The following is a 13,388-nucleotide window of genomic DNA, read 5'->3' on the forward strand; positions in this document are numbered from 1 at the left end:
ACTTGCGTTCCATCGAAAGAAAAAGAGCAAATGACAACAACTAGAAGAAAGGTAAAATAATACCTAATTACCAGAAGGAAGAGCAGTCGCTATATCCTCCCCCCACGAAGTAATGCCTAACGGCGGTTTCCATGAGGGATTAGAGGAAAGAGGAAAGGGGTTTAGGGTTTAGTGGGTAGGGGCGTTAGCGTCGAGTTTTAGTATGACGCTGCGTCGAGTCGCCACATATCCAGGCCAAACAGCTACGCCTAGAATCCGTAAAAAGGATTCCCCCCCCTAAGGGAAAAAAAAAAAAAAAAAAAACACACACACACACACACACACACACACACACACACACACACACACACACACACACAGAAGCTGTCTGGAACGCCACGAGCACCTTTGCCACTGAAGTGCTTACAGAGTTGCGGTCCATCGAGAGAAAAAGAGCAGAAAACAGAAACTAGAAGGGAGATAGAAATAAAAAACATCTTAGCCACCAGAAGGAAGAGCGGCAGCTAATTCCTCCCCCCGCGAAGAAATGCCTTACGGCGGTAACATGGGGGATCAGAGGATAGAAGAGAAAGGGGTTTAGGGTTTAGTGGGTAGGGGCGCCAGCGTCGAGTTTTAGTATGACGCTGCGTCGAGTCGCCACATATTCAGGCCAAACATTCATGCAGAACATCTATGCAGTACATTTATAAAAAACATCTATGCCTGGAATGCGTAAAGAGCATTCCCCCCCCTTACAAGGAAAAAAAAAAAAAAAAAAAAAAAAAAACACACACACACACACACACACACACACACACACACACACTTCACGAATAGAGTCCTTAGATATGACACGAAGAATGGTCCAAAGGAGTATGATGTTACTGGAGGCGTCCCGCAGGGTTCTGTTCTCGGTCCACTTCTCTGGAATATCATGTACAACGGATTGCTGAGACTGAAACTACCAAGAAATGTCAAACTGGTAGCGTACGCGGACGACGTAGCCGTAGTAATCGTCGCCAAGCATATTGATGAGATAAATCATATGTTCACGATCACCTTTGAGCGAATTAACCAGTGGATGGACACAGTAAACCTACAACTGGCTAAACAGAAGACCGAGGCTGTACTTATCACTAGCAGAAAAGTGGTGGAAACGATCAATTTAAACGTCGGAGACCAAGAAATCACATCCCAACCATTCATTCGATATCTGGGAGTGATGCTCGATTCCCGACTTAACTTCAAACAACAAGTTGAACACGTGACCGCTAAAGCATCAGCAGTAGTGGCTAACCTAGTACGATTGATCCCCAACATCGGTGGCCCGAAGCAGACCAGGAGGTTATTGCTATCATCAGTAGTTACATCGGTCCTCACGTATGGTATATCCATTTGGTCCGACGCACTTGAGACCCAAGAATCATGGAGGAAAGCATGTCCGGTTTACCGACTGAGCGCGCTAAGAGTAGCCAGCGCCTTCCGAACAATATCAGAGGAAGCAGTGTGCGTCATTTCTGGAACTCTGCCGCTTAGAGTCTTAGCTAAAGAAAGACGGGCCCTTTACCATCGAAAGAGGTCAACTACACTGAGCGCTGAAGAACTAAGAACAGAAGAACGGCAGCACAGCATCTCGCGATGGCAACTTGAGTGGGACGCCGCAGCAAAAGGAAGATGGACACACCGCCTCATACCAAAGATCGACGTTTGGCTGAGCCGAAACCATGGTGAAGTCAACTATTACCTAACGCAGATGTTGTCAGGACATGGGTGCTTTCGAGAGTATCTGCACCGCTTTGAGCACGACGATTCTCCGGAGTGCCCGTCTTGTCCAGGGGTTATTGAGGACGCAAGGCACGTTTTCTTTGTGTGTCCACGTTTAGATCCTCAGCGTGAGGAGTTAGAGAGGATCCTGAACTGGAGAATCCAACCAGAGACAATAGTAGATACAATGTTGTCGAATCAAACTGCTTGGAACGCTACAAGCACTTTTGCCACAGAAGTGCTTACAGAGCTGCGTTCCATTGAAAGAAAAAGAGCAAATGACAGAAACTAGAAGGAAGGAAAAATAACACCTTAGCCACCAGAAGGAATAGCGGTAGCTGGATCCTCCCCTCACGAAGTAATGCCTGACGGCGGTTTCCATGAGGGATTAGAGGAAAGAAGAAAAGGGGTTTAGGGTTTAGTGGGTAGGGGCGTTAGGGTCGAGTTTTAGTATGACACTGCGTCGAGTCGCCACATATCCAGGCCAAACAACTATGCCTGGAATCCGTAAAGGGATTCCCCCCCCCCCTAAGAGAGAAAAAAACACACACACACACACACACACACACACAAACACACACACACACACACACACACACACACACACAGATGGAAGGGTGGAACGAAAGAGTATTGCCTGGTGGCGACTCTAGACATCAGAAACGCATTCAACTCCGCCAATTGGGAATGCATCATGCAGGCCCTCCAAGAGAAGAATGTACCAGAATACCTTCTTAAGATCGTAACAAGCTACTTTGAAAATAGGGTCTTGAAGTATGACACGAAGAACGGTCCGAGGGAGTATGATATTACTGGAGGTGTACCACAAGGTTCAGTCCTAGGCCCGCTCATGCGGAATATTATGTATGACGGTCTATTAAGACAAACTCTGCCAAGAAACGTCAAACTCGTAGCATATGCAGATGACGTAGCCATAGTGATTGTTGCCAAACACCTTGACGAGATAAACCATATGTTCGATCTCACTTTTGAGCGCGTTGACCGGTGGATGGACGCAGTGAACCTGCAACTGGCGCAACACAAGACTGAGGCAGTGCTTATTACCAGCAGAAAAGTGGTAGAGATCATTAAGCTGAAAGTCGGCGAACAAGAAATCACATCACAACCTTATATCCGATATTTGGGAGTGATGCTTGATGCTCGACTCAACTTCAAGCAGCAAGTGGAACATATCAGTGCCAAAGCGTCAGTAGTGAGGGCTAGTCTCGCACGACTGATGCCGAACGTCGGAGGCCCAAAACAGAGCAGGAGGCTATTATTGTCATCAGTAGTCATATCGGTGCTCACTTACGGAATATCCATTTGGGCCGACGCATTAAAGACGCAAGAATCATGGAGAAAGGCTGGACCAGTATATTGACTGAGTGCCCTACGAGTAGCTAGTGCCTTTCGCACTATATCAGAAGAAGCAGTGTGCGTCATTGCTGGAACCCTACCTCTTAGAGTTCTAGCAGAGGAAAGGCGGACCCTTTACCAACGAAAAAGGTCAACTGCACTGAGCCCTGAAGAACTTAGAATTGAAGAACGGCAGAAGAGCATAGGCCGATGGCAACTACAATGGGATACTGCAGAGAAGGGTAGGTGGACGCACCGTCTCATACCTCGGATCGACATTTGGCTTAACCGGAATCACGGTGAGGTCAATTACTATCTTACGCAGATGTTGTCGGGACATGGGTGTTTTCGAGAGTATCTACACCGCTTTAAGCACGATGACTCTTCGGAGTGCCCGTCCTGCCCAGGAGCTGCTGAAGACGCGGAGCACGTCTTCTTTGTATGTCCTCGTTTCGATCCACAGCGTGAAGAACTGGAGAGGATCCTGAACCAGAGAATACAACCAGATTCACTAGTAGAAGCAATGTTGTCATCAGAAGCTACCTGGAACGCTACCAACACGTTTGCAACAGAAGTCCTTAAAGACTTGCGTTCCACCGAAAGAAAAAGAGCAAATAGCAGAAGATAGAAGGAAGGTAGTTAACACCTTAGCCACCAGAAGGAAGAGCAGTAGCTAGATCCTCCCTTCACGAAGTAATGCCTGACGGCGGTTTCCATGAGGGATTAGAGGAAAGAAGGAAAAGGGGTTTAGGGTTTAGTGGGTAGGGGCGTTAGTGTCGAGTTTTAGTATGACGCTGCGTCGAGTCGCCACATATCCAGGCCAAACAGCTATGCCTAGAATCCGTAAAAAGGATTCCCCCCCCTAAAAAAAAAAAAAAAAAAAAAAAACACACACACACACACACACACACACACGGACACACACACACACACACACACGGACACACACACACACACACACACACACGGACATCATCGCTAAAACATTCAGGGAAGCTCCCTAGAACCTCGAAACATCGAGATCTGATGAAAACTCGATTTTCGAAAAACGGGATAAAACCCATAACTACCCGATTTTTGAAAATTTTCAATTTTCTTAGCGGGAAGTTAAAAAAATTTCTAGAAGTACTTGGCGTGGGTTAAAACTTTTCTCGTAAAGCGACTCAAGCAATTTATTGCAAGCCATCCATCTTATTCAATAATTGAGAATCATTTTAGCAACTAAAAGAAAAAAGAGGATCACGGTCAAATCGTGATGTGATGAACCTACTAATTTTTCTATGAATACAATAACACAGTCATTACGTATTTAAAAATTTGGAGTCGTCAATGACACAGGTTAAATACGTTTAAAAATTCTTTGTTGATTGAAAAATTTTCGACAAAATTTTCTACAATAATTGAAAAAATCATAGCATTACTTGAAATTTTGTTATTTTATATCATTTTGAAATGAGCTAGAATTTCGAATTCAGTCTCATCTGAACATGGTCTTGGCGTGATTTTTTACAGGAAAGCTATTTTAATTGGGATAGAATTTCATATGCAAGTTTTTAATTCGAATTTTAAATTATGAGTAGCATAGTAAAATGCATTTTAAATATTGCTTTCTCAAGAGATACTTCGAGGACGGTTCTTAAAATATCAATATATATTCATTTTCAAGCCCTCTTGTCAAAGCAAGTAACATAAAATTTGTAAAAATTATCATGCAAAGGAATGCTTGAAGTGCGATTCCTAAAAAATATTACGGTCAGAAGATAGTATCAAAGCAAACATTACTTCTGAGAGATATTGTTGTTAATAATCCTGTCTCATACAAAATGCGTAACTACCAATTAACTTTTCTAAAATTTATATTATAATTTAAAAAGCACGCGGAGTTCGACTTTTTAAAGACGTTTCGAAAATTTCAGAAAAGTTTTATGATCATGACACAAATATTGTTATTTAATATATTAATCCTTCCTATATAAGAAAAAGGAAATATGTCAGTTCATTACTATTGAAAATTTATATTACAATTTTTAAAAGCATGCGAAATTCGAAATTAATAGTTCTATTAAAATTTTTGTATTGTTGTCATAAAAATGATGATAACTGTAATTCTAGTTTATTTGCGAGAATTAATTAAAAAAACGAAAAACCATTTCTTAATGAAATTGATGAAACGATTCGAAAAAACGCGGGATATTTAAATATCAAAATGTCATTAATTGTATCTGTATTCTTACAGAAATGATATAAACTAAGTTCTTGACAGAAATATGTTTAACCTGAACGGCAACAGCTTTGCTGTAATAAATCGCGCTAAGTCCACGTTCATATGATGAAAAAATTGAAATTTCAAATGTTTTCACTTTTCAAAGAAATAGAAAAAAAAAATTCCGAGTATTGCTGTGATTTTTTCAATTATCAAAAAGTTTCATTGAAAATTAGACAGAAAAAATTAGAAAAACGGTTGACCCTAATGGCCATCCCTGCAACTTCCCGCTAATTCCATATTTAAGCGCTCAAAATTGCACTTACTACGTTTTTGAGCTCTTCAAGATCCAAAATATAATTTCGTGTCATTTTGAGCTTTCCGATCTCAAAAATCTGGTCAATGTTTAATAAAACACTATTTCTTGAATTTTAAAATGGCAATAACTTTTGAATAAATAAACCGATTTTCATGCGGTTGGTAGCATTCGACGCAGTTTGTCAGGGCTCATAATGAGTTTTTAAGTTTTAATCGATCGAAGTAGGAATTTCGATGTAATTTCGAAAAAACTTTTTTTTCGGATTTTTTTCGACAACGATACTACATGAACAAATCAACTGATTTTGACCAGGCTGGCGGCGATCAACGTGGTTTTTTGATGTTAAGTTTGATCAAGCCCTTTTGAATGGCGCCACTAGTATACAATAGTATAATCTCTATGTACTAATAACAAATATCTTAAAAGATCTCTATGTTCTAAGATTAGTGTACTATGTTCTTAGATAACTAAGATGTTCTAAGTTCCGTACCGGAATGTAGAGCAGTGAATAGGAAAACAATTAAATTTTAATTGTATAAAAATTACGAAAATAAATTGTAATAATAATTTTTTAAACAATAATTTTTCGTATATAATTTTTGCAAGCTTAAAGAAATACAAGCATGGCCGAGGTTTTCAAAATTTTCCTTACCATGCATAAATTGTTTTTATACTGTGAGGGGATCCTCAAAGTAGCAGCCTTCGAGCTATCGGAAAGATTTTTAGCACTTTGAGCCCGTCGTTAAAAAATCTATGAATCGTGACCTCGAACTATCGGTATGATCAGAAAATTGTTCTCACTGCGAACGTTCCGCATAGATTTAGAGCGTTTCACACTAAGCTGACCACTGTGAATCTAACTGTTCTGGGTTTAATGGAAAATTTTTTGTATTTTTTTTACTTCAGTGATCGACTAGTGATCGAGCCTTATTAACTCCCCGATGTTTCTATTAAATAAAATCATCGAAATTATATCTTAGTTTCGAATCAATTTTTAAAAAATATGCGGTCGCGAAGCTAATTATTTTCCATTTCTATCTAAATTTTTTTTTGACAAACTTCAATCGTTCACTATATCATAATATATTGTGTGCCAGTTAATTCATAAAACATTTTGTGTTTAAAGAAAATACTTTGTTTATGCCTAAAATAAATCGATATTATAAAGATATTATTCATTTCTTAAGTTTTTTTTTTAAGGTAGCTTAAAAAAATAAATATGTACACACCTTGGCCAGTAAATAAGAAAGCCTCAGATCACATGTTTGTCAACCTCGGCTTCACCTCGGCCAACAATTACATGTGATCTGAAACTTTTCTTATTTTACTGGCCTAGGTATGTAATATACTATTAATAGATTCATAGGTGAAATCTTGTTCTATGTACGAAGTATACCGAGTTTTAAAAAATTCCTCTGATAAAATTGTATAGACAGATACCCAACGTCGTAAAAACTACCATTCCGTGTCAGTCGTCGAAACTGCCAATGTCGCGAAAACCACCATTCCGTAACTGTCGTCAAACCTGCCCATGTCGTCAAAACCACCATTTCAAGAAAGTCGTCGAAACCACTAAATTGTCGTTAATTCTACCATGTTATGCATGTCGTGGGAACTGCCATTTCAAGAAAACCCGACGAAATGTAAGAAAAAAAAATTTGACGTAAAAAAAAACGTTGTATATGTACTCATAAAGTCCTCAAGTATCCATCGTGACTAAAAAAAAAAAGTGTCGTCAAATCCTCCACTACATATATATATATATATATATATATATATATATATATATATATATATATACATATATATATACAGGGTATCCCAGAAGTCGCGCACCTCATTATAGGGATCGAAAGAGAAAAATATTCTGAGACGAAAAGTCCTGAGCCATTTTTCAATCAGACGCATAGATAATTAATTATTAATTAATGAAAGTGACCAATCAGGAGCGCGTGACAGAAGAATAAAAAGTAAGTGAAAAGGCAGTAAGAGACGCGAGAGTGAGATGCCAGAGCGACTGCCGGCTTCTCGAGCAGTAGACCGAGAGTGGGGACGGACCGACCGCGGACGGCAGACGTACGTGATGCTGGGTGGATGTGTGAGATCGTGTACTAGTGTGAGTGTATCGGTAACAATGCACGTATGAATGTGAGTGAGGATATTTTTATTGCATGCCTCATAGCGCGAAGCGCGTGAGGTTGTGCTTTATACTCGACTCGTCAAGGTCAAGCAATTTTGTGATCTTTAAATGCCTCTATCACAACCATATTACACTTATACAATGATATAAGTAGATCTGCACCGAAAAAAACACTTAAATTAAACCATCTTTTACTTTTTAAAATCATTTTATGTTGCTATTTTGAAAAAAAAAACGTTTTGAAAAAAATTTTACGTGGACGTCCGGATGTCACCCCATTTTGAATGTACCAACGATTACTACCGAACTAATTGATATTTCAAGACCGGACTTTTTTTATTAGTTTAAGAATTCGATGAAGTGGGTCCGTATTTCATATCAGTAGCCTAGTTTACGTATTTTTTTTTTCAAATTGAATTTTTATTAAAATTCACTACGATACAATCGTACAAAGCTAAACGAAATTTTTTATTTGTCACGTAAAAACTATGGCGCCACTTGATCAAGCTAGATTTTTTTAGATTGCGTGGGCATATGACAAGAAAAAAGGGCGCCGATATTTAAAAAAAAAAAATAAAAAATACTCTGTAAGAAATTACTTAATTATAATTTTTTTTATTAAATCAATTATACAATTAATTTTTTTCTTAAAAAATGAATGAGCGTTATGGAGGCATGCACTTTTTGATTTTCCAAACTTTTTTTTTTATAACAGGCACAAGATTTTACAAATTCAAAGGGAAAAACAGAAGATTTTAATAAATTAAATCGGCTATGACAGAATTTTGATTTTGAATTAAAATAATTGAAGTAATTTTGAATAAAAAGCTCAGTAGCGGGGCTCAGGCAGAGGCACAGAGCAGAAGTTACTGGATTTTTTTATTTATGAAAAAAAATTGGAGTAATTTTTAATTAAAAAATTAGTAGCAAGGCACTTGGCAGCAGTGACTGAATTTTTTTTTAATTTGAAGTAGTTAAACGAATTTTTAATTAAAAAATAATCATGGCGGGTCGATCATAAGCACTAGGCGGCAATGGCAGAATTTGTATTATTATTTAAAATGATGACAGTAATTTTCAGACAAAAAATAAGTAGCGAGGGTCAGTTGGAGGCACAGGACGACTATGATTAAATTTCGATTTTTATTTAAATGAATTAAAATAATTTTTGAATAAAAATTAAGTGGCGACGGTCAGTCAGGGGCTCTGGACGGCTATGACTGAGTTTTTATTTTTTTTCGAATAATTAAAATTATTTTTAATTAAAAAATAATTGGCGATGGTCAGTTAAAGGCAATGGGCGGCTATCAATGAATTTTTAATTTAATTTTGAATGGTTAGATTATTTTCAATTGAAAAATTAGTAGCGACTGTCAAGTAAAGGCACTGGGTGGCTAGGAATAATTTTTTATTCTTATTTCGAATACTTAACGTAATTTTTACTTGAAAATCAATTAGCGAGAGTCAGTGAAAGGCACTGGGCAGCTATGACTGAATCCTTATTTTTATTTAGAATAATTTAAGTAATTTTCAATCAAAAAATGAGTAGCGAATGTCACGTAGAGGCACTGGGAGCTATGAATGAATTATTTTTTTTATTTAGAATACTTATAGTAATTTTTTCTTGAAAACCAAGTAGTGATGGTCAGTAAAAGGCACTGGGCGGCTATTACTGAATTTTTATTTTTATTTAGAATGATCTAAGTAATTTCTAATTGAATAATAAATGGCAAGGGTCAGTCCGAGGCACTGGGCGGCTATGAATGAAGTTTTGTTTTTATTTTGAATAAATAAAGTAATTTTCAATTGATCAATTTGTGGTAATTGTCAAGTAGGGGCACTGGACGGCTACGAATAGATTTCCATTTTTATTTAGAATAGTTAAAGTAATTTTTAATTGATAAATTAGTGGTGAGTCTCAAGTAGAGGCACTGTGCGGCTATAACAAAATTTTGATTTTTAATTAAAATAAATAAAGAAATTTTTAAATGAAAAACAAGTAGCAAGGGTGAGTAAAAGGCACTAGGCATTTATGAATGTATTTTTATTTTTATTCAGAATAATAAGAGTAATTTCTAATTGAAAAATAAGTAGCGTTGGTCAGTTAGAGGCACTGGGCGTCTATGAATGAATTTTTATTTTTGTTTAGAACAATTAATGTAATTTTCAATTAAATATTTTTTTCACCCCGTTTTGCAAAAATCGAGTTTTCATCAGATCTCGACGTTTGAAGGTCATAGGAAGCTTCCCTGACTATCCCCGCGAGGTTGTCACGGTGTCTGTATGTATGTGTGTGTGTGTGTGTGTGAAAGTATGTGAACCGCTTATAACTTTTGAACGGCTCGACCGATTCCATCGCGGTTGGTGCCATTCGAAAGAGCTTGACCAAACTTAGATTTTGAAAACTATTTGGACCGATTCAGATCAATAGATTTTGAGAAATCTTAAAAAAACTGAAAAAAAAATTTTTTTCAAATGTGGTTTTTTTGGAATAACTTTTAAACGGCTTAAAGGTTCAATTCCAAAAACTAATCAGCTCTTAACCTCAAAAAACCACGTCGATCGCCACCAGTCCGGTTAAAATCGGTTGATTCATTCGAGAGATATCGTGAACGAAAGAAAACCGAAAAAAGTGTTTTTTCGGAATAACTCCAAAATTCCTAGCGCGATCAATTCAAAATTTAAGATTCTTTGTAAGGCTTGAAAAACTGCGTCGAATGCTTCTAACCGCGTGAAAATCGGTTTATTAATTCAAAAGTTATTGTGGTTTAAAAATTCAAAAAATAGTGTCTTATCAAATCTCTATCAGACTTTTGAGCTCGAAGAGCTTTAAAGGATAGGAAAGCAATATCTTTAAGCTCGGAGAGCTCAAAAACGTCATTGGTGCAATTTTAAGCGCCTAAGTATGGAATTAGCGGGAAGTTGCAGGGATGGCCTTCAGGGTCAACCGTTTTTCTAATTTTTATTTAAACGAAATAAGATAATATTTAAATAGAAAATAAGGAGTGACGGTCAGTAAGGGGCTCTAGGCGGCTATGACTGAGTTTTCAATTTTTATTCGGAATAATTGAGGTCAATTCGAATTAAAAAATTAGTAGCGAGGCTCAGTTACTGGTACTGGACGGCCATGAATGAATTTTGATTTTTATTCAAAATAATTAAAGCTATTTTAAATCGAAAAATAAGTAGCGAGGGTCAGTTAGAGGCTCTGGGCTGCTATGACTGAGTTTTTATTATTTTTCAGAATCGTTGAGGCAATTTTAGATCAAAAATCATTAACAAAAGTCAGTTAAAAACACTTAGTAGCTATAAACGAACTTTTATTTTCATTTACAATAATTAAAGCAATTTCTAATTAAAAAATCAGTAGCGATGGTTAATTAGAGGCACTGGGCGGTCATGAATGAATTTTTATTTTTATTAAAATGAATTAAATTAATTTTTAAATGAAAAATAAGTAGCAACGGTCAATTTAAGGCCCTGGGCAGCTATTACAGAATTTTTTTTTTTATTTAGAATGATTCGAGTATTTTTTACTTGAAAAACTAGTAGTGAGGATGAGTAAGGGACACTTGGCGGCTAGAAATAAATTTTTATTTTTATGTGGAATAATAAGAGTAATTTTTAATTGAAGAATAAGTAGTGAGAGTCAGTTAGAGGCACGGGGTGGCTATGAATGAATTTTTTTTTTTTATTTGGAATAAATAAAGTAATTTTTCATGGGAAAATTAGTGGTGAGTGTCAAGTACAGGCACTGGGCAGCTATGACTGAATTTTTATTTTTATTTGCAATTATTAAAGTAATTTTTATTCAAAGTAAATTATTCTAAATAAAAAAAAGGATTCAGTTATTATTATTCAAAATTCAATATTTATTATTCAAAAAGTTCATTAATTATTGTAAATTAGAGTAAAAATTCGTTCATAGCTGCTCATTGCCTCTTACTGACCCTTGCTACTTGTTTTACATTCAAAAATGACTTTATTTATTGACAATGAAAATAAAAATTCATTGATAGCCACACAGTGCCTCTACTCGACACTCGCTACTAATTTATTAATTGAAAATTACATTAATTATTCTAAATAAAGATGAAAATTTTGTCACAGCCACCCCGTGCCTTTCACTGACTCTCACTACTTATTTTTCAATTGAAAATTACTTTAATTATTCAAAATAAAAATAAAAATCCATACGAAGCCTCCCAGAGCCTCGACTAAAGACAAGCTACTAATTTTTTAATTGAAAATTACATTAATTATTCTAAATAAAAATAAAAATTTTGTCATAGTCGCCCAGTGCTTTTTACCGAGCCTCACTACTTATTTTTCTATTAAAAATTACTTCAATCATTTAAAGTAAAATTAAAAATTCATTCATGACCGCCCAGTGCCTCTAACTGACCCTCGCCACTTATTCTTCAGTTAAAAAATATTCTTATTATTCCGAGAAAAATAAAAATTTATTTCTAGCCGCCCTGTACTTCTTACTGCCCCTCACTACTTGTTTTTTAATTGAAAATTATTTTAATCAATTAAAATAATAATAAAAATTTATTTATAGCTACCCAAGGCCTCTGACTGACTCTTGCTGTTGATTTTTCATTTAAAAATTACATTAAATAATCGAAATAAAAAAAAAATCATTTATAGCTGCTCAGAGTATCTTACCCATCCTCGCTACTAATTTTTCAATAAAAAATTACTTAAATCGTTCTCAATAAAAATAAAAATTCAGTCATGGCTGCCCAGTTCCTCTTACTCACCTTCGCTACTTGTTTTTCAATTAGAAAGTACTCTAATAATTCAAAATAAAAACAAAATTCAGTCAAAGCCACTCAGGGCCTCTGACTCTCGCTACTTATTTTTCAATTAGAAAATTACTTAAATTATTAAAAAAAAAAAAATAAAAATCGATTTATAGTTACCCAGAGCCTCTACTTGACACTCGCTACTGACTTTTTTTAATTGAAAATTACTTTAATTATTCTAAATAAAAATAAAAATTTATTCATGGCCGCCTAGTACCTCTAACTTACTATCTCTACTGATTTTTTAATTAAAAATGACTTTAATCGTTCTAAATGAGAATAAAAATTTATTCATAGCTACCCATTACCTGTAACTGACCCTAATCACGAAGTTTTTGAACAAAATTAATTTAGTTATTCTCAATAAAAATAAAAATTCATTTATGGCCGCCCAGTCCCTCTAACTGATCCTCGCTAGCGATTTTTTAATTCAAAATTGCCTCAATTATTCCAAATGAAAATCAAAAACTCAGTCATAGCCGCCTGGATCCCCTGACTGACTGTCACTCCTTATTGTTTATTTTAAAATTATTTTAATTCATTTAAATAATAAAAATAAAAATTCATTCATCGCCGCCTAGTGCCTCTAACTTACTATCACTACTGATTTTTTAATTAAAAATTTCTTTAATCGTTCTAAATGAGAATAAAAATTTATTCATTGCTACCCATTGTCTGTTACTGACCCTAATCACTAAGTTTTTTATTAAAATTGATTTAATTATTCTAAATCAAAATAAATATTTATTCATGGCCGCCCAGTTGTTCTTACTAACCCTCGCTACGGATTTTTTTTATTAAAAAATACTTAAATTA

The sequence above is a fragment of the Cotesia glomerata genome, linkage group LG7, assembly GCF_020080835.1.
Source record: "Cotesia glomerata isolate CgM1 linkage group LG7, MPM_Cglom_v2.3, whole genome shotgun sequence".
NCBI classification, from domain to species: domain Eukaryota; kingdom Metazoa; phylum Arthropoda; class Insecta; order Hymenoptera; family Braconidae; genus Cotesia; species Cotesia glomerata.